General features: G+C 43.0%; 1 protein-coding gene across 1 annotated transcript in view; it reads left to right on the forward strand.

Annotated features, from left to right (window-relative positions):
* HIPK2 (homeodomain interacting protein kinase 2) overlaps positions 1-22119 on the forward strand; it is a 127271-nt gene that overhangs the window by 44476 nt on the left and 60676 nt on the right. The gene's annotated exons all lie outside the window — the stretch shown is intronic.

Here is a 22119-nt window from a genome sequence, read left to right on the forward strand (position 1 = left end):
GAACTGGGGTGGCTTAGAATGGCTTGCTGGTTAACAGGAAAAAGTAGTATCTGAACCTCTTGAAATTTACTTGAATTGGAAACCATTTCAAATTTAGGAAGTCTTTCACCTTTGTCAGTACTTTCTTCTTTCTGAGACTGTTTCCCTAAGAAGGGCTATATGTGGAGAGTCTACATTTCCTTTCAAAGCCGATGCAAGTAGGTTCTTGGATTCAGAAAGACTTTAACCTAAACAATCAAGCCCATGTTTTAGATATGTCTTCTAGTCCTTACTCATTTATGAAACCATAGACTTTACAAGAAAAAGTCTGGCCCACAGGAAAACTGTATGGATGCAGAAGATGTTTTGTTAAAGAGTAGTTTTCACACATGCTGTGGAACTTGCTAAAATCAATGGAAGGATTCTTATGGTTCATGTCAGCTCTGCTCCAAGAGAGCAGGCAGCCTGGCCAGGCCAGAAACACCTTTCTCTGTGTGGAAAACTTAATAGGAATGAATAAATATTGCCCGTAATTTGGTGTGGACTGGGGACCTGTCATGGACAGTTGATTCCCTCTCACAGTGCTTTTAACTAGAGGTATGTTGTACACTAGGATGGGGTTCTGCCCCTGCATAAGCACATGCAAAGCACAACGTGTGAACCAGCTATGTTCCTCTTCAGTCTGTCGAACAGTTTCAGCAAAGCAGCATCTTATAACCCCTGGCAGGTTGTCAGTCTTGACTCCAAGACACAAAGTCTTCTCTGTGGATGTTCTACTCAGACCCTCTCTTTGGTACCAGCCAGCTTAATTCAACATACCAGGGACTAAGAAAAACAATTCTCTAGGGTAAATTAGAGGGGGAAGAAAAGGGAATTTGTCTTTAGATGACAGCTGAATATAGAAATGTCCAGGCCGTGTTTTTGTTGTTGTGATTCTGTGAAATAGGGGTGACTGATTTAATGAAAATCACACCTGGCAGCATCTGTGGATGGTCAGTTGGGTTACAGAAAAGCAGGGCACTTGCTCTGTTTGTAAATAGGAGAGAAATCTGTCTTACTCCTTTGGGGACTGGGGACAAAAGTTGATAATAGATGCTTTTCCTACTTCATAAACATCACAGTGGCAAAGCCTAACTGAGCTCTGAGCTTGGGAAGAGTTAATTTTCACAGGTACTGGAACTTTGACAGTATAGCACTGCAGCAGCTGATTTTTATCTGCTTGTCCTTTGCTCTGGAGGAGGCCAGAAAAAAATGTCCAACCCTAGTTTATACTTCAGAGGAGCTGTATTAAATGAAATATTCTACCTGATGACAGTCCCATCCTCCAGGAGAGACATGTTCTCTGGTAAATATGCAAAAGCTTTTAGGGTTGCAATTACCTGGCAGACTAGAAGGGGGGAAAAAAAAAAAAAAGAAAAGATAATACAGGCATTTTGGTTTTGAGTTATCTGTGATTCTGCATTAGCAGCCTAGGTCTCTAGCTGAAAGACAGAAGGGGCAGCCAAAATGAAATATGTGACAGAAAGCAGAAATGAAAGAGAAAAATGGTTCATTCTCAGTGACAAACAAGGAATATTTTTGTGGCAGTCTCTGGGGAGAAAAAGGCTTAATAAAATTTGCTTTTTATGTTTTAAATGTTATCCCTGCCTGGTCTGAAGTTGCAGCTTGTTAGATAATAAGTTCTGTCTGCCTAATTCCTCCCTTGTTTTCTGTGCCTGGATTGATGGGAGGAGGGGAAGAGGGACAGCAGCTCACTGGGGAAAAAAAAAAAAAAGAATAATAATAAGAAAAGTCTCATTGGGTTGAATTACATCAGCAGGGGGCTGCTGATGAAGCTAAATTCAAGTCATGAGGAAAATTTATATTCTTTATTTTCGGGTGGGGAAAAATACAGCACAGAGTAAAGACCCATTCTACTCCAAAAGAGAAGGAACTTTCATGGTAGGGAAAACACTGGGTTTATAAAGATTTCATGTGTCTTCCATTTAATTTACGCTTGTTTGGCTTGCTAGAGTGTAAAAGAGAAGATGATTTCAAGAGATGCCACATTTAAGCTAAATGTGAAGGAAAAGCTTCCTTAGTGTAAAACCTCTCAGGCTCTTAAGCAGGCATGCCAGAGAAGTGACAGAAGTCCTGTGTCCCATGCACTGAAGGAAAGATGAGGCAGAGCAGTGGGGAGTTTCTTTCATAGGAGGTTTTTTATCATGGGCTTTTGGGAGCAAATTCCCAGGTTGTCCCCATGTTTGATTTTTATTTTCCTTGTTATGTTTTTGTTTGTTTAACACTACTCTCAAAAGTATGATGGCCAAATCCTCTCAAATGAGGAAAGTCGTATGGGCTTCTGCTCATTCTCAGGGCAATATACGGCCTTTCTTTTTACTATAAATGATAGGTCTATTTTCTTTTCCTGGAGGTGGAAGACAGAGCATCTTTAAATAAACTCCGTGCTCTTTCTCCTTGTGCTGCTGCTCCAGCCAAGCCAGAGATTTTGTCAGTACTGTGGTCAGAATTGTGAGAAGGATTGGCCTCCTTCTTCCCACCCATCTTCAGCCTGTGGTGCAAAACCCACTGTGGTGCAAAGCATTTCTCATGTGGTATCCCTAGCCTGTGCATGTAGGACCTGGCTGGTGGCCATCCAAGCATCCACTGTTATTTGGGACAGTGGTCCCAGCCTGCTCCTAGTCACTGTAGTCCTTTGTCTTGTCGCTTATCTCTAGCAGAGTCAGCCTGGGCTTTCAGGTGTCCTTCCTGGAAGTACATGGTGACACAGCCCTTGCGTGGAAGTGCCTGTGTGAGGAACTGAAGCTGACTATGGAGGTCTCATCTGTCTGGCTCGCAGTGCAGGAGCAGGGCTATGCATCTGGCAGTTTTAGCCAGACAGGCTTAGGCTTAGAAATTATGTCCTGTTCACAGAGCAGCCAGTGAAAAGTTGTGATAGCCACTGTGTCATGAGATGTCTTCATGGGATTTTATTTTTTCCTTTTCTTCTTTATGCTGCAGAAGATCATTTGAGGTAGTCTCTGTGATCTTCATTTTGCAGGAGGTTGGAGAGATGAATGACCGGAGAGATGAATGACCAGAGAGATCCCTTGTGGGTGGATGATCCATGTATATGTGTTCACACTTCCTGAGGAATGCAGGGCTCAGACTACAACAGACGCTCCCTCTATTAGAGCCCATATTCACACACCCAGGTGGAGGAGGAGGAGGTGCTCACCTCTGGAGGAGGGGGTGGTTGGGTTGGTGGGTACTGCTGCTGGAACCAGACCAAGTCCCTAGTGTGCAGTGGCAGTGCTGGGAGACTTGGAGCAGGGAGGCACTATCACTGTGCTGCTTTGCCCTCCTGGCTTTTCTTTATTGCTCAGCTAAAACAGCCACTGTGTTGCACCCCAGAGATGACAGTGTTCCACTAATTAATGTTATAATCACCTTATGAGAGTTAAGTATTTCAAAATTTTCAAAATATTGCAGATATAAATAGTAGCAGTCATTTCTACACTATTAATGGGTAAATGTAGTTTTGGTTCCTTGTTTTCAAAAGGCTTTGGTATGTGGCATGTCTGGCTTGGATTGAGACACCTGCTTTGTAGATAAGTGCTCTTTGATGTAAGTGGTCTTTGGATAACTGAGAGTGAGTCCCAGTATCAGTTTGAAGCAGTGTTTATTAATCTAGTTTCAGACTCTGCAAGAAAACATTCAGGTATGAAGGCCTACACACATGTTGTCAACTGCCTATGTGAAGTATGAAGTGAGGCTGTGTGCAAGTGTGTTTTTTAAGTGGCTATGCATGCCTAGCTGGGTGAGTGCTAGTCCTGAGGCATGCAGGGGTCTAAACTGAATCCATCATGCCACATGTGGACATTGGGCCATGACAGGTGTCACTCCTCTAGCTGCACTGACAGAGATCCAAAGCAAAGTAAATTCCCGAGCAGTGTCACAACTTCTCCCCCACTGTACGATTCAGAGTACATGGCATTCTGGCCAAAACTACCCTAAATGAGGCAGTAGCAATGGCAGCAGGGATAGGCTATGCTTTTAGTTTACTCAGTGAATTGGCATCTGTTATGCCCTTGTATAACAGCGTTAGTGCACTTACATTTCAAAGTCTTTTGCCATTTCTGTACTTCCCAAAACACCTCTATCTCGGACTTGCAGCTGTGGGAGCCTCATTGCTCTGACAGTTGGTTTCAATCTTACATGCAACATTCATTGCTTTACTGATTCTGCCTCTCCAAGGTAAAGAGCTGGATAGCCAGATAGTTTGAGGATGGAAGTTTCTTCTGGGGACTGGATTGAAACCACCAGATTCATTGCTGAAGTCTAAGTTCAGTTTTACTAAGTGGTGATCATGCATGGTAGGACTGTAGGCTTGAAAAACAGGTAACACACTGCATAAGATTTTGTGGAAGAGCATTTGTTAATTTCTTTCCCAAGGACACTTGGAGTTTGGAGCTGTTTTTTTCAGAACCAAAATTCAGCAGAATATTTTTTGCAAAAGCAACACCAGGATTAATTGAATCTCAGTTTCATTGTACTCAGATCACCGAGTCCTGGAAGGGAACAGACATTCATCTGAAAGCTTTTGGTTTTGTGCCATCTCTGTGATAGTCAGGCCAGGTTGGTTTGTGATTTTACAAAACTCAAGCAAAGACAGTTCTTTGCCAGGTTGCTTTATGTATAAAGCACCTCAGAGCCGGGATGGTAAACACTGGCGTTATGCCCGTGGTGCATTTAACAGAAGAAACATACTGTATATTCCAAAATAACTCCCTTTCTGGGGTCTAGTTTAAATCAGAACAGGCTATATTTCATCCTAAACAATCACCGCAGACCAGAGTCTTCTCTGGGATTTTCTCTGCTGAAATCTTCTTCTCATTTCCCCGAGTGTTTTTTATTTTGCTCTGAGCAAACGTGCCAGCTTCTCCTTGTCAGAGTTCACAATCTGCCCCTTTCCTTGTGATGCTGTAGCATCTCCCTGCCTGGATCCAGCACATAATGCTGGCCTCGCTCCGAGAAAAGCCTTGCATCCCTGTGCAGAGTTGGAAAGGCTGTCACAGGAGGACTTGGGTTTATTTTTTAACCAAGTGTATAAAATATGCTCAGTTATGTGCCTCTGGGCCCAAGAATATTCATAACAAAGGGCTATTTGCAAGGAACCTGACAAAGAGGCTTTCCCCAGCAAAGAAAAGTCATTGATAGCCTAAAAGGGGGGAGAAGTCTTACCCTGCTTACTTTTGGCACATCCATGTCTGAGGGGTAGAAAACCAAATATCTCAAATGAGTGCTGAGCCAGTCCTTTCTATCCCTTCAATTCCTGTATGACAAAGATGAGAGACTGTCAATAGTTACTCCTTCTGCAGATGGAATTGAAAGAAAGGAACCTATGTGTCCACAGGCAGGGCTCAATTCATTAGGGGTGGTATAAATCAGAGCCAAGTACATGAAAGACAGCCAGAGGCAGGTACCAAGGTTGGGAGCACTATTTTTCCACCAGCTGGTGCCACACTATGGGTGAGGGACTCTTCCTCACCTGTCATCTGGAGTTCTAAAACCTCTGCCATAGTCCAACAAGGTCAAACACCACAGGGAACTGATTGGCAAAGTCCCACTAAGCATGGATTAACAACAGCAACAACAAAAATTAAATAAAAATATTTTTGGCTTCCACACTCACCATTAATTGTTGGAGCAACCAAAGACCTTGAGTGCACCCAGAAATCTGGGCTTTGGGCCACCTGTTAACCATACTTGATCATTCTCACATTGCTTTTCCCTTGCAAATCACTGTTAGAGATACTTCCATGAAAAAGAGTTTGTTTCTTGAAAGTTCTAGTTTCTAGTTTGGCTTCCTCTCTTGAAGTTACAGTCTCCCTTTAGATGTGTAAAGAGGATGGGATTGCCAGTGTGACCAAGGCCAGTGGCAGGATGATGGCTTTAGGTGAAAGGACGAAGAAAGATTCTTCTTTTATGAAAATGGCAGTTGTGCAGAAGAGCAAGCAAAACACAGAGAAAAGAAGGTAAATGCAAATTTGCTTCTAAAAGCTGCCACAGATTTAAAGCACGTCAGTGATTTCTATAGAGGGAAAGCAGCCATGTGCATTCAGGCAGCCCCATTCATCCTCTGTGGCCCATAGTGCTGTGTGGGCAGGTCTGCCTGGACAGAAACAGAGCTGTGGTGGCAGGGCTGCTGACCAGGGCCCAGTAGCTGACCATCAGCTCTGACATGGGTGTCCTGCCCATGCTGGGTCAGCTCATTTCATCCTGCTCCATATCATTTCCAGAAGGAAATTATTTTGGAGAACTGCTCCTCTTCACTTCCACCCCCCTCTACTCGGTAACTTTTCTATTTAAGCACATCTTCCCTCCATGAGCATTCGTAACACCCCGTGCCACGTGGTCCCACTCCTGTGGCTGCACTCCCCAAAAGTAACTTTGTGGTTTGGAAACAAATCCAGTTTGCATGTGGCTGAGCTGGTGTTTCTGTGTGCTTTCAAGAGGCCTTGCAGAGAGGAGGCAGTGAGCAGATGCATTAATGACCAGTCTGCATGCTGTCACCTCAAGTCATCAGGGAACTCCTGACATAAACATCCATGCACCTTTTTCCTTTAAACCCAGCATCAAACCCTAGACTAATCTTTACCTTCTCTGCATTTGGTACCAAAGTTGTTTCAGTAACACTGCAAGGATCAGCAAGAGGGTCAGAAGTCCCAGGCTCCTCACTTGCTGGTTTGGCCACAGGTGTTCTTGGATTTAGGGAGTTTTTTTGTGATTTTTTTTTCCCTCCTGCTGCTGTCTCTCTGACATGATCATCAGAACAGGATTTTCTGATGTCTGTTTTCCTTCCCTCAGTAAGTCCCTTTAAGCCTGCAGCATGGTGAAATGATGTGAAAAATCAGGGTCACTGGTGTATTTACTGTACCAGGGCAGGTCTGAAACAGCTACAAATGGCTAGCTTGTTTTACTTTAAAAGAGCTGTTTACCTAAGAAAAATTAAAATCCTCCTGTTGCAGCTATTGGCTGTAGTGCTTCGGACTCCATGTCTGCAGTTCATAAAAGACATACTGTCTTCTGGTAAAGATACCTGTGCTCTGACCAGTGGCTGGGAAATAGCTGAGCTCATTATGGAGGCAAGCAGTTTCTTTTGCAGCAATACTTGTGACTGAAAGTACAATTAGCAGGGCTAGAACAAGGGCCAGCTGCAATCTGGATCTTCTGTTTGCATGTATATGAAAGACAAAAAGTTTGATCTCTGCTCCTGGATGTTTACTTCTGTGGTTTTGTGCTTGCTCTGCTTTCTCTCCTCTCACTCAAGTCACTGCCTCACCAAGAGCAAAGGAGATGGAGTGGGGAAATGGTGCTCTTTTTTTTTCCAGCTCCAAAGACAGAACTGCAGCAGCCACTCATAGTAGCTGTGTGATGACCCAGAGATGTTACTCCAGCAATAGGTGGCCAGTGAAGGAGAATTCACTGAAGTCACACACCAGAGTATTATTTCCCATCTTTCTCTGCTTATTTCAGTGCATGTTTGGGTCAGGGCAGAAGCTGGCTAAGAGCAGTGGTGGCTGCTGAGCAGCAGAATGAGGTGGTAGGCTGAGGATTAGAGATTGGTGCTCCAAGTGTGAAAATAAGAGTTGTGAGTAGTGAGATTCATCATCTGCACTTCTGACTATGAAAAAGCAACATTAGCAACACAGTTTGCACAGGATTTCAGGGATGCTTTACTCAAGCACCACGCATTTAAATCCTATCAGGTTTTTGCCTCTGCCTGTACATTTGCTCACTGCAGGCAAGAGATTTAAGTGTAACATGGAGGAAGCTTACTGTGTACATCTGTGCATTCATTAATTTCAGAAGTCTGAGGCCCCAGCACAGTGGGACTGAAAAGCTGTATTACACTGAAGAGCATTTTCTGCTCAGAAGGTGTTTCTGCTCTGCTGTTTATTGGCAATGAGGTTAGTAGAGTGACTGACGTTGGTTTATAAACGAATGAGTCGTTACCAGAGGAGAGAATTTACCTAAAGGTGCTATGATTAATATGGGGGTAGGCATTCCCCACCTTCAGATCCCTGAATTCTGTGATGTCAGTCCCTGAAGTTTCTATCTTAACCTCTCAAACTACTTGCTGCATTAGCCTAAGCTCATGTAGAAATGCCCAGTTCTCAGGCAGGGACTCAGTAACTGCTTCCTTCTTCAGGTCACACTGGGAAAAAGGAGCAACTCTCAAACAGTCGAGAGTGGTTTGGTTATCATGCTTGAAAAACACTAATCTTGTGGCCTGACTTAAGCTGAATTAAAGCCACAGCTGTCACCTGTTTAAGGAGGAAGGTCAAGGAATGGTCCTTTGCCTTTTAGGCCAGGTCATATAAAGTTGTACTGTAGTACTTCACAAGTTAAAAAGAAAAGGGGACAGAAAAGAGGCATGTATGTATATATGCTATAAGAAATGTTCAATTCTAAGAGGAATAAACAGAAGGAAAATGGGTCTAGGATCTGAGAAAGGGGAAGGGCAGAGGAGAAATCCTCTTACAGGCAATGGCTACCTGAAAATTGCTGTTCACCATATAAGGAAAGTTGTGGGAGGGAAGAAGATGAGATTTCACCCTTCTCACTATCTGGAGGCTTCAAAACCAGACAGAGCCCATTTCCAAACTGGACAGCATGCTCTTCCTGCAGTGGGCTGGCAAGTAATGTGTGAGTCCCTGAATGGCAGCTTGACCTCTGTCTTATACTTACTGAAGAAGTATTCACAGCTGTTATTTTACTTGTGCAGACATGAGTTATTTTGTGCTGACAGGTTTTACCTTTACTTTGCTGTTACTGCATGGGATTGGTGCTTGCACATTCAGATTCTGTCCCTTCATCCCTGCATCTGCTGGTTTGCATTAGCCAGGGAGTAACAGACATCTATCCACTTACAAACCTAATGTTTGTCCCTGACGGCTGCTGCTCAGGGGCAGAGGCAGGGTGGATGTGTGGGATTTTGGCCTGAATCTAAGTGAAAATGACTCTGAATCAAAAAACCCTATGGTTCAAAGAGTTGGATTAACTCTCATTACTTTTTTTTTTTTCCTAATCACTGCCATTCTTAGCTAGTTTGAAGCAGAAGTTCTCAAGTGGGAGTGTAGTACCTAGACTTGATGAGGCAAGAAAAGTGCTGAAAGTTTTGCAGTGTCATCACTGAACTCTGCAACATTTGTGGGAGGCATAGAACAGTTTGCAGATAACTGGTGATTTGCGCAGATCTGAGCCCAGGAAGCTCACCAGCTGAAGCCTTTAGAGGAGAATTGTCTGCTCTAGCAGCTGATGCTCACACAGAGGCAGACAAGAAACAGTTAGCCATATTTCAGTTAACTTGCAGGAGAAGCAGTAGTGTAATGAGTTGTGTTTTAACTGCAGATTGTACAATTAGGTCACTTGTGGTAATTCTGATGAGCAACACTGTGTTTTCTCCCTGCCCTCTCCAGCCTAGCTGTAGATGTCTGTCAGTGTTTACCTTATGCTGTTCTCCTCAGATGCCATGTGTTCTGAATTGGGGCTGTGTTTACAGCACCTAATGCTTGAAGAGTTTCGTGGCTGAGGCCCTTTAATGAAAGGTAAGAGTGAGTATAATGGCACATGTGATCATGGGGGCTAGCACACACGTTAATGTAACAGCTGGCATGCAGAAGAAAAGCTGATAGGTTTTTTGGCTTCACCATGGTAAGAATTTGTGCTTCAGCTAGTTGCTACCATGCAGAGTTGTGCACTCAAAAGCAAGTCCAGGACGGTGGGCAGGGTGAAAGGAGTATCTGGTGGCTTAAAAAAAGTTTCAGTTTATTTTGGCTAGGGGTGCTTTACTTGCCAGTGGGAGATTGTACCCAGAGAATTATCGTCCAAGGGGAAAATAGAGAAGCTCACAGCAATATTAAGAGGGAGAGATGACATCTAAAAGGTAAATAGGTTCAGCTAAGGCTAGATAAATTTTCTCTTGCTACACTGAAAAGGTAATGATGCCTGTTGATCAACTGCCAGTTGATTTCAGAAGGTTAAAAGAAGTAATGGGGAAGTCCTGCATCAGAACCAAACTTAAGTGATCTCGTTTTCATAGTTGTCAAATATACAGCTCCTGCAATTGTTTGCTGCTTAAATTAGTGGACTGGATTCTGGAGGGTTGCATGAGCAAAAACAGAAGTGAGCCATAGTGCTGTTCCTTGAAACGCTTTTCTGGAGGCTCATCTGATAGGCTGTCTCATCTTGGCAGGTGTGTGAGGGATGAGGGAAGGCAAAAGTGGCATGGGTTGAGTTCTACTTAGCAACGCTGATATGTGTACAGAGATGTGGCGGCTCCAAATGTATTCCTTTGTAAGTGAGGTAAAAATATTGCTTGATTTGTATGATATATAATGAGTGAGAGAATGAAAGGCATGTTAACTGTGTTGGAAGATAACATTCTGTCTTTTGAATGGATTCTTGTTATTGTCACCGGTGTTATTTTCAGGAAAAAAAACATGCTTAAATTATTCTTTTTTCTCGATTGTTTAGCTCTTGTTCTCAGCTTTGTTATGGCCACAGAAAGATGATAAAAATGGATTGGCACAATGTTGGATTTCCTGTGTCGTTTAGAGTTATGTTTTCAGCCCTTAGCACTTTGATAGGGTCTGTTCTTCATTTTGAAAATAGCAATAAAAGAGGAGAGAACATAAGAAAACAGAATTCCCTCTTTTTTTATCCTTTTTTTTTTAATGAAATTGTCAGTGCTAGTCTGAACTTTGCCTCTGATCTGTATGAAGTCTCTGAACTGTGTAGTTGGAAGACAGTAGACACAAAAGAGAGATAAAATATCCATGTGCCTGGCTATTTTAGAAGGTAATAAAAAGCCCTGAAAGTCTTGCTTGTTTTTAATCTGTATATTTATAGCTACATAAATCCTTTGGGGAATAAACTTTAAACATTTACATTGGATTTGAGGAATTACCTTTGAGCACCAATACCTATGATCTAGAAGAGGAAACTGAGCTGAATCTGACGTGAATGGCCCTCTTTGCTTTCAGAGTTGTGGGTAACATTAAACGTGTTGAGAAATGGTGGTCATGGTTATGCAGCAGATTTCTTGTTCCTGTGTGGTTATCAGAGGCATTGGGCATGTATGGGGGGATGGCTCACATCTTAGAAAAAGGATCACTCTGCAGCATTTTGCAGCTGAGCATCAAAACATAGTTGACAGCTCCCTGCCACTGCCCAACTCTGGTGGGGAATGTTCTGTTATGTGGAGCTTGAAGAAGCCCAAGCCTTTGGCCTACTCATCAGTGAGTGGTGAAGAACTGCCAGACACTTCTCCCTGGCATCTTGAGAACTGCAGTGGTGTATGTCATAGCTGTAAGTTGTCAGTGCATTTTCTTAGCACCTTGATGCCCTTCTCAGGCTCTGAAGGGCAGCCAAAATAGAAGTTGGAAAGACAAAACTGGAGCAAACCCAGAGCATGAGAGGTTGGTTTAGATGAAAGATGAGGATGCCAAAGGCCAGGGTAGCTCCAGACAACTGATACAGCCATGTGGACCACCCCCCTCAGGCCAGTTCTACAGTGTAGCCTTAGTGGGATTTGACGAGACTTATTTTCAGTTCAAGGCCTGTGCTTTGGAGCAACCCTTGCTTGCAGCTGCACTCACAGCTTTAACTTGGGGATGCAGGATCTGATTACTGCCCTCAAAATGGCAAAAAGTCATGTAAGAATCCTGTGTGCAGAATATAATTAGAGTCATTACTTCTGTAAAGGTGCTGTCATGGCAGCTCAGTGACAGGGCAGAAAGAATGGGATGCTGCTGGTTTTCTGCTGCTGATTTTGGTATCGCACAGATCAGATTGCATTGGTGAGTGAGGGCTGGGAGACTGAGGATAGTTTCAAACTTTGACTTAAGTTTTCAGAACTATTGATCGGCTCCAGTAGCTTTCAAAATAGCTGCTTCAATTATATTTCTCCTATGCTTTTACCTTCTGAGAGATTCTAATTGTTGCAGAAGACTGGGGTACTGCAGGAATAATACTGTGGTAAAAAGGGCAGGAGGCTGCTTGTGGCTACAGTCCGAGCTTGCTTTCCTTCAAGCTGGCAGAAGATTTTCCAATGAGGCCTTGACTGACCAGCGACTTGAAGACCTTCTTATCTGCAGTGTGACACAGGCCAGTGGCAGCCCATAATTAATAATGATACTAACCCTCCTTATGCAACCAGAGGATGTCTGACAGCATTAGTAGGTAGTTGCTCAACAACAAGGCATGTTACAACTAACCAGCTGGGACCAATTATGAAAGCCTCACTAATGCTAGCAAGCACTTGCCTGTTCACATCATTGGACTGAAGTTGAAGAGATGAATGACTGCTCGGCAACACAGGGGCAAGCTCACAGTCAGGGGGTGCAGTGTTGAGCTGAAGCACAGGCACTGTGTTGAGCATGAGCTGGCTGGCTGTGCTCTGGGGTACATTTGCTGGATGTGGATGAGCCATGGTGCCTATGTCAGCACCATAGCTCCCGCTCCCTGATGCAGGGTGAGGAAGCACCCCCAAGCCTGCAGCACCATCTCCCTCCCCAACTGCAGCCTCTCCCACTCCCTCACTGCTGCAGCAGCAACAATATATGCCAGTATCTACTCAGCTACTCGCTGTGGTTAGAAAAAGGGGGGTGGGAGGGGGCTCCTACTTACAGCTTCCTCATGAATTTTTAGTCACTACATGAAGATTTCAAGAGTGTACAAATAAAACATAAAATGAAGCGAAAGACTAAGTGGTATTGCACAAAAGGGGGGAAAAAATCCCCCACCCTGTGGAATCATTGTCCAAAAGGTGCAGCCATTAGAGAATAATAGTTTTTGTGTGCAGTGCAGCTGGGGCACAGTTGCAGAAGGAAGGGCTTTGGTGACCTGTGCGATGGCTCTGTTTGTTTAATGTGCTAAAACAAAGAACTGAAAAGCAGACAGGGCCCTCACAGATAGGGCTTCTCTCTCGATTCCTGTGTCTGTGTCCTCTGAGTGTGTGTGTGTCTTCATGCTCCAAATGTAACTAATCACAGCTACACGCTCTTGGATGCGTTCCCTTGTACAGACCTTGTCTCTGCTCCTGGACACTCCCTTGCTGTTGAATTGCTATTTTTGTAATTTTGAAACTATGTCAAACAACGTAAACTCAAATGCTTACTATTTTGTCCATTTTTGCAATTCTCTGTCTTTCAGAACAAGCTCGAGGTAATGATATTATTCCCACCCCTCCACCCTGACCTCAGTCTTTTTTCTATCCATTTAGCAAATACTGCAGCTTGCTCTGTTTTTAATGGGTGGGAATCAATGTGGCTTTTTAAAATGGGATTCTCTCTGCCTGCACAAAATCAATGGTGTTATTGAGCATGTGCAGGGCTGTTTGAATGGGGGCAAGCAAGCAGGGTTTGCCACCATAGCAAGGCTGGGGCAAAGCCTGTAATTCGCACAGGGATGATCACTCTTTATTTCTATGTCATTTTTGGTAAGAACTGATGAGCAGCTTGGTACATTTAGGAAGTAGGGCCTAGGGAGCACTTTTCATCAGGTTAATAAGATTTTTAAGGTAGTCAGTATGAGGCTGTAAAAATGGGCTAAAACCAGACAGATTTGAGTGCAGTAGGAGGTTTGAAGATCCCAGTAAAATGGGGTTTAATCTGAACCATGCTTTAGTTAGGTACAACTTTACAGTTTGCCACAACTTGCAGGAGATTCCCACTGTGGCAAGGTCATAGACCTTTTGCCCTCAGAAGTGAGTTTCAGAGGGAACTGTAGCAGCAGGGATGCAGTTTTGCTTTGTTCAGGCTAACCATTTGTATGCAAACAAATGGGATGGGCAATTTATGTATCCATGCTTATCTTTTGTGGTGGATTGAGTTTACTAACATTGAGTTGTTGTGGAAAAACTGACTGACAGTTGGCTGTGGCTTTGTGAGTTAGAGGGAATGGCAGATTACAGGTGGATGGTCTTGGCTTGATTGGCTGGGATACTTTATTATTTCTTAAGGGACGATCTTCAATTTTAACAATATCAGGACCTTGTTACATAGTGTGGGAGGAATGGACTCTTCCATCATGTTCTCTTGGAAACAGCAGTGATGTCATCTGTAAGCCTCCAGTTCACAAGGCTGTGGTAGATGGTTTGCAAGACTGTATTAAGTGGTAACGTGGTGGATGTTTTTGATTAAAATTTAGCTGTGGAGGATGTATCGCGATCCATGAAAGGTCTTATGCGTACTTTAAGAGCCTACCAGCTGCCACCATAGGCTGTGTTGGTGAGACAGACAATGTGTACAAGAAGGAAGTTCAAAATTCATTACCCTTTGCCTCTCTGTGCGAAGTACCCCAACCAGCATGTATATTTGTCTTGCAGGAGTTGCAGCTATACTACCAACTCTGTTAGACAGGACAGCAGCAGTCTTCCAGCTGCAGCCAGTTTCAGATGCCACTGATGCGGGTTGGGTTCAAACCAATGAATTTAGTTGTATGTGAAAGACTCCAGAACCTTTTATCAACCTGCAGGGCCATTCAGTCATCTCACATAAATGCAAATGCCAATGCTTGTTTTGAACACCGCTTTGTTAGGAGCACAGCGAGCTCAGTGTTTTGAGTGAGGGCAGAAATTTCTGGCCCTGTGACAGAATGGGTTTTCTAATGCTCCTGTCAGCTGAGAAGCTCAGGGTCCCGAGGAGGAAAGGGATGGCAGGAAGGGACCTTTTCCCAGTGATTACACCACTAAAAGATGTTTGTGTGCCCTGTGCTTACATGACTAAACAAGAGTTCATTTTAAAATGCTGGTAGCTCTGAGGATGGAGTACTGATGAGTGGAAAGGAAGAGTTGTGTTTCTAATGGCTTTATATCTCCATAGCTAAGAGGAAAACTTGAGATGGTGTTTGGTTCCTGAGAGCAGATTCTTTTGGGATGCCAAACCTGGGATTTGTTGCATGACTTTCTAGTGAAATCCTCTGAGTTTGGTTTTCCTGACCCTCTTCAGATTTCTTGATTTCTAAGTGCTGAAAATCTCCTGGATTTTGCTTGTAAATGGACTAAGCACGTTTCTAATGAACAACAAACTTAACCTTCTGCTGTCACTGGTTTGAGTGAGATTTTCTTTATAGCTGTCCTTTAATTATGTGATTTTAACTGACCTGGACAAATGAGACAGTTTCAGTATCCTGAATTCAGTATAGCTCATCCATGCATACATTATGAGTACATAAATGATGCAGGAATCATTTATATGTGCAGGAGTCAAGCACAAGGCTTGGTACTTGTGTGTATGTACTGGTGGACACCTTTTCCCACTGTGCAGACAGTTTTATCCATGCAGGAAGCTTGTGATGACCAAATATCCTTTGAAAGAAGCTAAAAATGTTTCTTTATTGACTTCTTTTCTTTCCACACACAAAAAAGATCCTACTTAATTATTTTCAAATGTTGGCAGCAGTAGGGTTTTCTGCAACTTGCAAATCAGTGCAAGAAACTTCCCTTGGCTGGAACGTATTCAGCAAAGGGTCCAGTCAAACAGCACTTCATTAACCACCTAATTTCCACGTGTAATGTAATTTTAAATCAATACAGTGGGTTTTTTGCTTATATGCTGGTGGGCTGATTAGAGCTCTGCAAAACAATCAGTGCATGTGCCCTGCAGGACATGCTTTTTCCTCTTGCTCTATGAAGCTCCCCGGACAGATGGGTCTTTTTTTTTTCTTTTGTGGAGAAGCCTCTGTTAACTGTGAAGGAAAGAAACTTCTCATGCCACTTTGATTCAGCTCTTCTCTTCCCTCCAGTGTCAGCAGTGTGCTCTGCTGGGAGGGCTGGGTGTTTGCAGTGTTTGGTGGGACATGGGCAGAGACTTCTAAATGTCCAAGCAAGAGTTCTGCTCCCTCCTAGGGACTCCTGCACTCTTTCCTTCCCCTGTGGGCTGCCACAGGAACAGGTGAAAAAGGTTGGCCAAACTGGTTTGTGTTGGAATTTTTGTAGATTTTAGGGTTGATTCTGTAAAAATTTGGGTTGGAGTCTTGATAATTAGAAATGTGATTAAACCAGAAAGCTAGTGTTCTTAGAGGAATCCATGACTGAGAATTAAAAAAAAAAAAAAAAACAAAAAACAAAAAAGTATTGCCTGAAAGAGTCATCAAATAATAATGGTATTAGCACTCCCCTAACTTGTTTTGACGTGGATAAGTGATCTCATTTAGGGCTAATCAGAACATGATTTCCCTCCACAATTCCACTTCTCCAAGTTTTTTAGTAAAAAATTCCCACTCACAACCTTTGGGTTTTTTGGTTTGTGTTTTGGGTTTTTTTTTTTCCATTCTAATTGAAAACCTGCTGCTATGAAATTTTGGATTGGGGTTTTGTTGTAACAATTTTGGTGGCTGAAAAATCAATTTTACTTTATGAAGAAAGCAATTTTGCTGTGTTTTAATTTTTTTTCTCTTTTAAAACAGAACAAACCAAAACCATGCCCCTGCTTGAATATTTTTCAACACTTTTTTTGTAATTTTTTTTTTTATACAGTGGAGTAAAAATAATAAACTACAGTCTGAAATAGAATTGTTGCTCTTCAACTTTCCAAAGCAGTAAGGGAAAATAGATCATGCAGTGAGTTTTAAGAATCATCCAGTGTGTGGGATATGCTACACTGAAGCTCCTTTCAGAAAAGAACTGGATTGCAGCCTTTAAGAACTGTGTTTACTGTAAGAGAAACTGAATTTAGACCAAGTAAAAGGATGTGGGAAGTACCAGCTCAGTACTGCTGTGATGACTACAAAGCGAAAATAAAATAATAAATAAAAAAACCCACCACAGCCAAAGCAGGGATTTTCCATTGTGTGGATAAATTACTGGAAACATCTGAAATTCATTTGTTCTGGGAAGGTGCATCGTGCAGGCATTTCTGCTCTCTGGCAATCTAGTGAAGGGTTAAAAGTCTTGAGTGAGAATTGATTCAGGGAGAAGACTGCTGCCACAATGCTAAAGACTCATTTATTGGGAGAGCGCTACACTGCTTACTGTAATTGCAAGAAAATTAAAAGAAAGCAAATTAGCTGGGAGCTTTTCAGAACTCTTCCTCCTTTTGCTGATGTTAATGAGATTTTCCCCATACCAAAGCGGTGTTAATAACTTCCGCCGAGTGGCTTCTCTAAGCCCCTGCTTACAAAATGAAACAAACCTGGGGTGCAGCGAGGCAGGGAGTGTGGAAGGAGAAGGGTACCAAGCACAAAGGGTGCTGGGGAAGGGTATGAATCCTTAGGATAGGTCGTATTGCCGCCTTGCAAATCCGCTCATGAGGTAGCTCAATACCAGGGTATGCATCAGTGGTCTGCCTGCGGATCACCTGGTGCCACCCATGCTGCTTCTCCGGAGAAGTGCTACCTTCCTTGGTTTATATTCTGTGGTGGCTTTTGTTTGGATAATTTCAGCAAGCAGAAAGCTTATGTAGTAAAGGGAAAAATATCACAAGCTGTTCTTAGGGCTGTATTTATAGCCAAGGCATTTCCAGGAAGGTGAATTTCCTAAACTGGGGTGGAGGTCGGCGTAGAAGGGAAGGGCTTGATCAGGATCAGCTTCCTTAACAGGAATTCCTATGTTAATCAAGAATCTGCTGCTTTCCAAGAAACTGGGCTTTTCCACAGCTAGCAGAAGGGATACTTCAGAGGCTGGGAAGGAGAAGAGTGAAATTATCTGTGCATTTGGAGGCCCCTCTGTGGGGAAATGCTGAGTTGCAAGCGAGATGCATTGCAGGGAAAGGATCTCTGCAGGGCAGGACCCCCTTTTGGCCGACAAGGCTGTGCTGGGCATGGTCCAAGAGAGGAACTGAGATGCCCAAATGCTGCCGAGATGAGGGGGATAGATGGAAGTGTAGCTTTTCCTCGCATTGGGTGCAGTACTTTTCTGCAAAGGGATAGAAAAATACCTTTGTTTTTCTGAAAGCTCGTGGATGCAAATGTTTGTTTATAGTGGGCATCTCTATAGCTATGTACACACAAACCCAATGTATACATACACGAGTTCAGTGTTGAGTGGGAGTAATATTTTGTAATTTCCAAGGCACTCCTACATGAAGAGACGTGGGTGCCTAAGAAAACATAGCTGAAAGCAAAATCAACATGACCTAGTAAACAACAGCTATCTCGCACATGTGTGCCTACTGTAAAGCAGATCCTGCCTGTGCAGGCTGAGTGTGCTTCTGTGGACAGTGAGAAGCTAATATTGCTTGAACTGAGAGCTCTCCATAAGATTTTGCTGATTTGGGAGAATTTTTCTGCAAATTTTATTCTGCATTTAATGCCCCACTCTCCAGGTGTAACACAGTGACACCCAACAGGTGCAACTGCTGTTCTGTGGGAAGCAGTACACCTGCTTGGTGTGGTGAAAGTGGAGCTAGTTTTTAGCTGTTGCTGCTTGGCACAGGCACTTTCCTGGTGCTGTCCTGTGGATGACAGCACAATTTGCAAGTTATTAAAAGTTCAGGAGGATTCAGAACATCCTATTCCAATGGTTTCTAAATATTTCATGGCTGTCATCTAAAGCAGTTTCAGTGCTTCAAAACAGCAGGAGAAAAAAAAATTATTCATTTTATATTTATAATACATGGCTGTTGATCTCTCCTGGCATTTATCTTTACTCTAGAGAAGAGACCAGATAACTTGCTTGTGGTGGGGAAGTTAAATGTCATGACCAGTGTAGCCTGTTACAGATGTCTATTAACCCTTTCAGTTAATTTTATTAAACTTTAATGAAGGGTTGTGAGATAAATGAAGCCTGGGCTTTTGTCCTCCCTTGTAAAGGGCTGCATGTTAAAACTTGAACTGTTCCAGGCACACAGATGCAAACCATAAAATGACTCTTGGTGGATGATGTTGCCTATGCAGGAGCCCAGGAGATGGGGGCTCTGTGTGCCCTAGTGAGCAGTGTGGCCTGGTGGGAGCTGCCTTGTAGAGAAAATCAACTGGTGCCAAGGACCCAACAGCCATGTTTGGGGCATCTTGGGGGTGGTTGTTTTGGACTAGGTCTTGCTCAATGGGCGAATGCCTCTGTTGTTCTACTCTGAGATAAGTCTGCAATGGGAGCAACTGGGAGGTTTGCCTCAAAAGGACCCAACTGAAACAGTATTGTTAGTTCTTAAATTTTCATAAAGTCTTAAAATGCTTTTTTTTGTTTTTCTTTTGGACATCCTAACTATCTGAAAGAATCATCTGGTTTTTTTTAACTTAAAAGAAAGGCATTTCTAGACTTCGGTGTTATAGCAAAAACAATTGGAAAACAAGCTAAAACTAAGAGACTAAATACATTCCTTTAAAAAAAAAAAAAACAACTGTGATTTTGGAGTTTGGTAGGTCATTTCTTAGATTATCCTTTCCCAGGAGAAAACCTGTAGGAGCAGCCTGGGTGGAAGAAGAATGCCTCTGTGACTTTCCATGAAATTGAAATCAAAGGAACTGCTTCTCTCTTGATTTAAATCCTTGCATCTCTGGTGCAACAGCTGTGGAGTTATTTGTGGTTCAGGTTCACTGCAGTGACAGCTTTTGGAAAATCAATTTCCAAAATTTCCCTGAATTCTGATGAGGAGCTGCCAAGGATGTCTAGGCTGTGCTTTTGGGTTTTCCTCCCCATGCTTTTCTAATTTTTACAGCCCAGCCTGCTCTTTCCTTTCTGGGGCCAGTGCTCTTTGCCAAGAGATATGGGATGACTGGTATTATGTGCAAGCCCTGGCCCTGAGGGGTGGTCAGCTGACCAGGTGGACCTCCTGTCTTCATGCACAACTGCCCAGAGACTTTCAGATTCTTAGAATCTTCAGCATCCCACTAGGGAAGATACTGGTAAGAACCAGAGGGGAAGGTGATGGCTCTTGCGCCGGGAAGCCCTCATGGTTGGCAGCTGGGTGCCAGACAAAACCCTGGAGCAGGCAGGAAGCATAAGGTCATTCCTTTTCTGTTCTTTCCTTCAAACCTCCTAATTTTAAAATGAGTAACAAAGCTTCCACCACTTCCCTGCACACTCTCCCCTGTGCTTGCTGCTTCTCTCAGAAATGTGTTTGTAGTAAGAGGGAGTTGGAAAGATCAAAGCAAGAAAGCACAGAACGCACCAGTACCCAGGAGGGATGGAAAGTGCAAACACCCCCCACAGTCAGCAGACTGGTTGGAAAGGAGGAATTTGGATGAATGCAGTGTTACTTCATCTCCAGCTTGGCCATTCTAGGCAACACATGGCTTAAAAGCTAGAAGAGAAAGACATAGTGGGCTGTAGCATCTTTGAGGAGTGTCGTTGGTGTGTTGATTGCTGCAGCTAGCTACTGGAAATCCTAGAGAGAGAGAGAGAGAAGGCTGAGTTACTGTCACCTGGATGATGAAGAGATTACCAGCAAGTGAATAAACATAAAAATCCCACTAGTCCCTGAAGTATGACAGGTTACTAGAATTGTCAGTTCTCTGCTGGAGATGAGTTTGCCCCAAATAAGATGAATCTGTATGTAAAGGAAATGTTAGGTTTGACACTTGAAGAAAATTTCTTCCAGTTAAATGCTTGTCATTTTTTTCTTTCTTTTACCCTAGTACTATGAAAATGGGGATTTCTACATCTTAGATTTGGGTCTGGTTTGTACCTTCCTTAGACAACAAAATAAAGACGTAAATCTGAAAAGCTTTCTGTAGGAATAAAAGTTCAACAACCACCTGCTGAGATGATTTCTAGAAAACTGTATGTTACGAACAGGTTTTTTTAAGTATCTCCACATAAAATTTCTAAAAGGTGCTGCTAGTTCCGACTCAGGGTATCTCACTTTCTAATTGCCTGGCTAATTAAGGTGTATAATATATAGTCTATTTTATACATACAAAATGATTTAAATATTTAGAGAATTTTGCTTATTCATTTTTCAGATGAAACATTTTATTTGAAGGCTAACCTGGAAAAAAATAATCATATGCCATTGATTTTTTTATTTGTCTATGTGTGAGGGCAATTAATTAATAGTTTGAATTCTCAAAATGGTTTTTGCAGTGATGCAAACTACAAAGCAATCCAAATGTTAGTATCAAACTGTAGGAAAAGCACAGGTAGAGAAGAGATGTTTGCCAAATGAAGATTGAAGAGAAGCTGAAGTTTGAAAATTCCCAGAGCATCTCAGATGTAGTACAGAAAATTTAAACAGAACAGAGTGTATTTGCACCAGAGAAGAGGGTAGTTCCTTTTGACTTATATCTCCATTAGCCCGACTGAAGGCAGTCTGGCTGTGGGAAATAGAAATTCACACTGAATTTGGATTAGGCACTTTCTGGATTCGAGACAAGCCTTTCCACATCTGCAGTCTCTTAATTTATTCCATTAATAGCAGAATAAAGGTGAGGGTTCATGCCACTCTTGTCAGTACAGTTCCTACCTGCTAGGCTGAATGTCTCCCACTCTTTATTCTGTGTCTTTTCTTTTTCTTTCTTTTAATTCATATTTCTGACTCAAAAAGGAGAAAACTTAAAAATGCAGCCCATCATGGCTGGAGCAGCTGTCCACCCCAACAGAATGTGAAACCCCACTTGGTTTCACTGATTTTTATTTGCTTCTCCTGTGGACAGAAGGAACTGCCTCTCACTTCTGGAGTGAGCGCCCACCCTCATGGCACCTTTGCTCACTCAGCTCTATCCATCCTACTGTGATCAGTGAAGGTCAAGAGCAAATGCTGGGGCTGATGGAGACCTTCATTGCAGACTCAACAGGCAGTTACCTGGTATTTTATCTGCTCCCATTTTGTGCAGATAAAATAGTGGAATGACAAGAAATGCCTTCTGCTCCTCTGCCAGTATTGATGGAAGATATGCAGGAAGATGGGAGTGTGGTAATCGGCTGCTTCCTGGACGGCACTGCACTGCCACATGGGAATCCAGTGGTTGACCTGCTGTGATTACCATGGGGACAGTGGAGATGCCCACCCTGGAGCAAGAAGGGGGCTTGTGGGTGGCTGGTAGGCTCAAAATTGATACTGGCACTTGCAAAAAAGCACAGGGGAAAAGAAGATGAGCATAGGATGCAAGAGAAACTGATCCTGCAGACTACCTCTGTCCTTGAGTTTTGTCAGTCAGAGAGAAAAGGGAAGCAATATAGACACTGCAAGTTTATTCAGAAGCTGTCAGCCTGGT

The sequence above is a fragment of the Indicator indicator genome, chromosome 14, assembly GCF_027791375.1.
Source record: "Indicator indicator isolate 239-I01 chromosome 14, UM_Iind_1.1, whole genome shotgun sequence".
Classification (NCBI taxonomy): Eukaryota; Metazoa; Chordata; class Aves; order Piciformes; family Indicatoridae; genus Indicator; species Indicator indicator.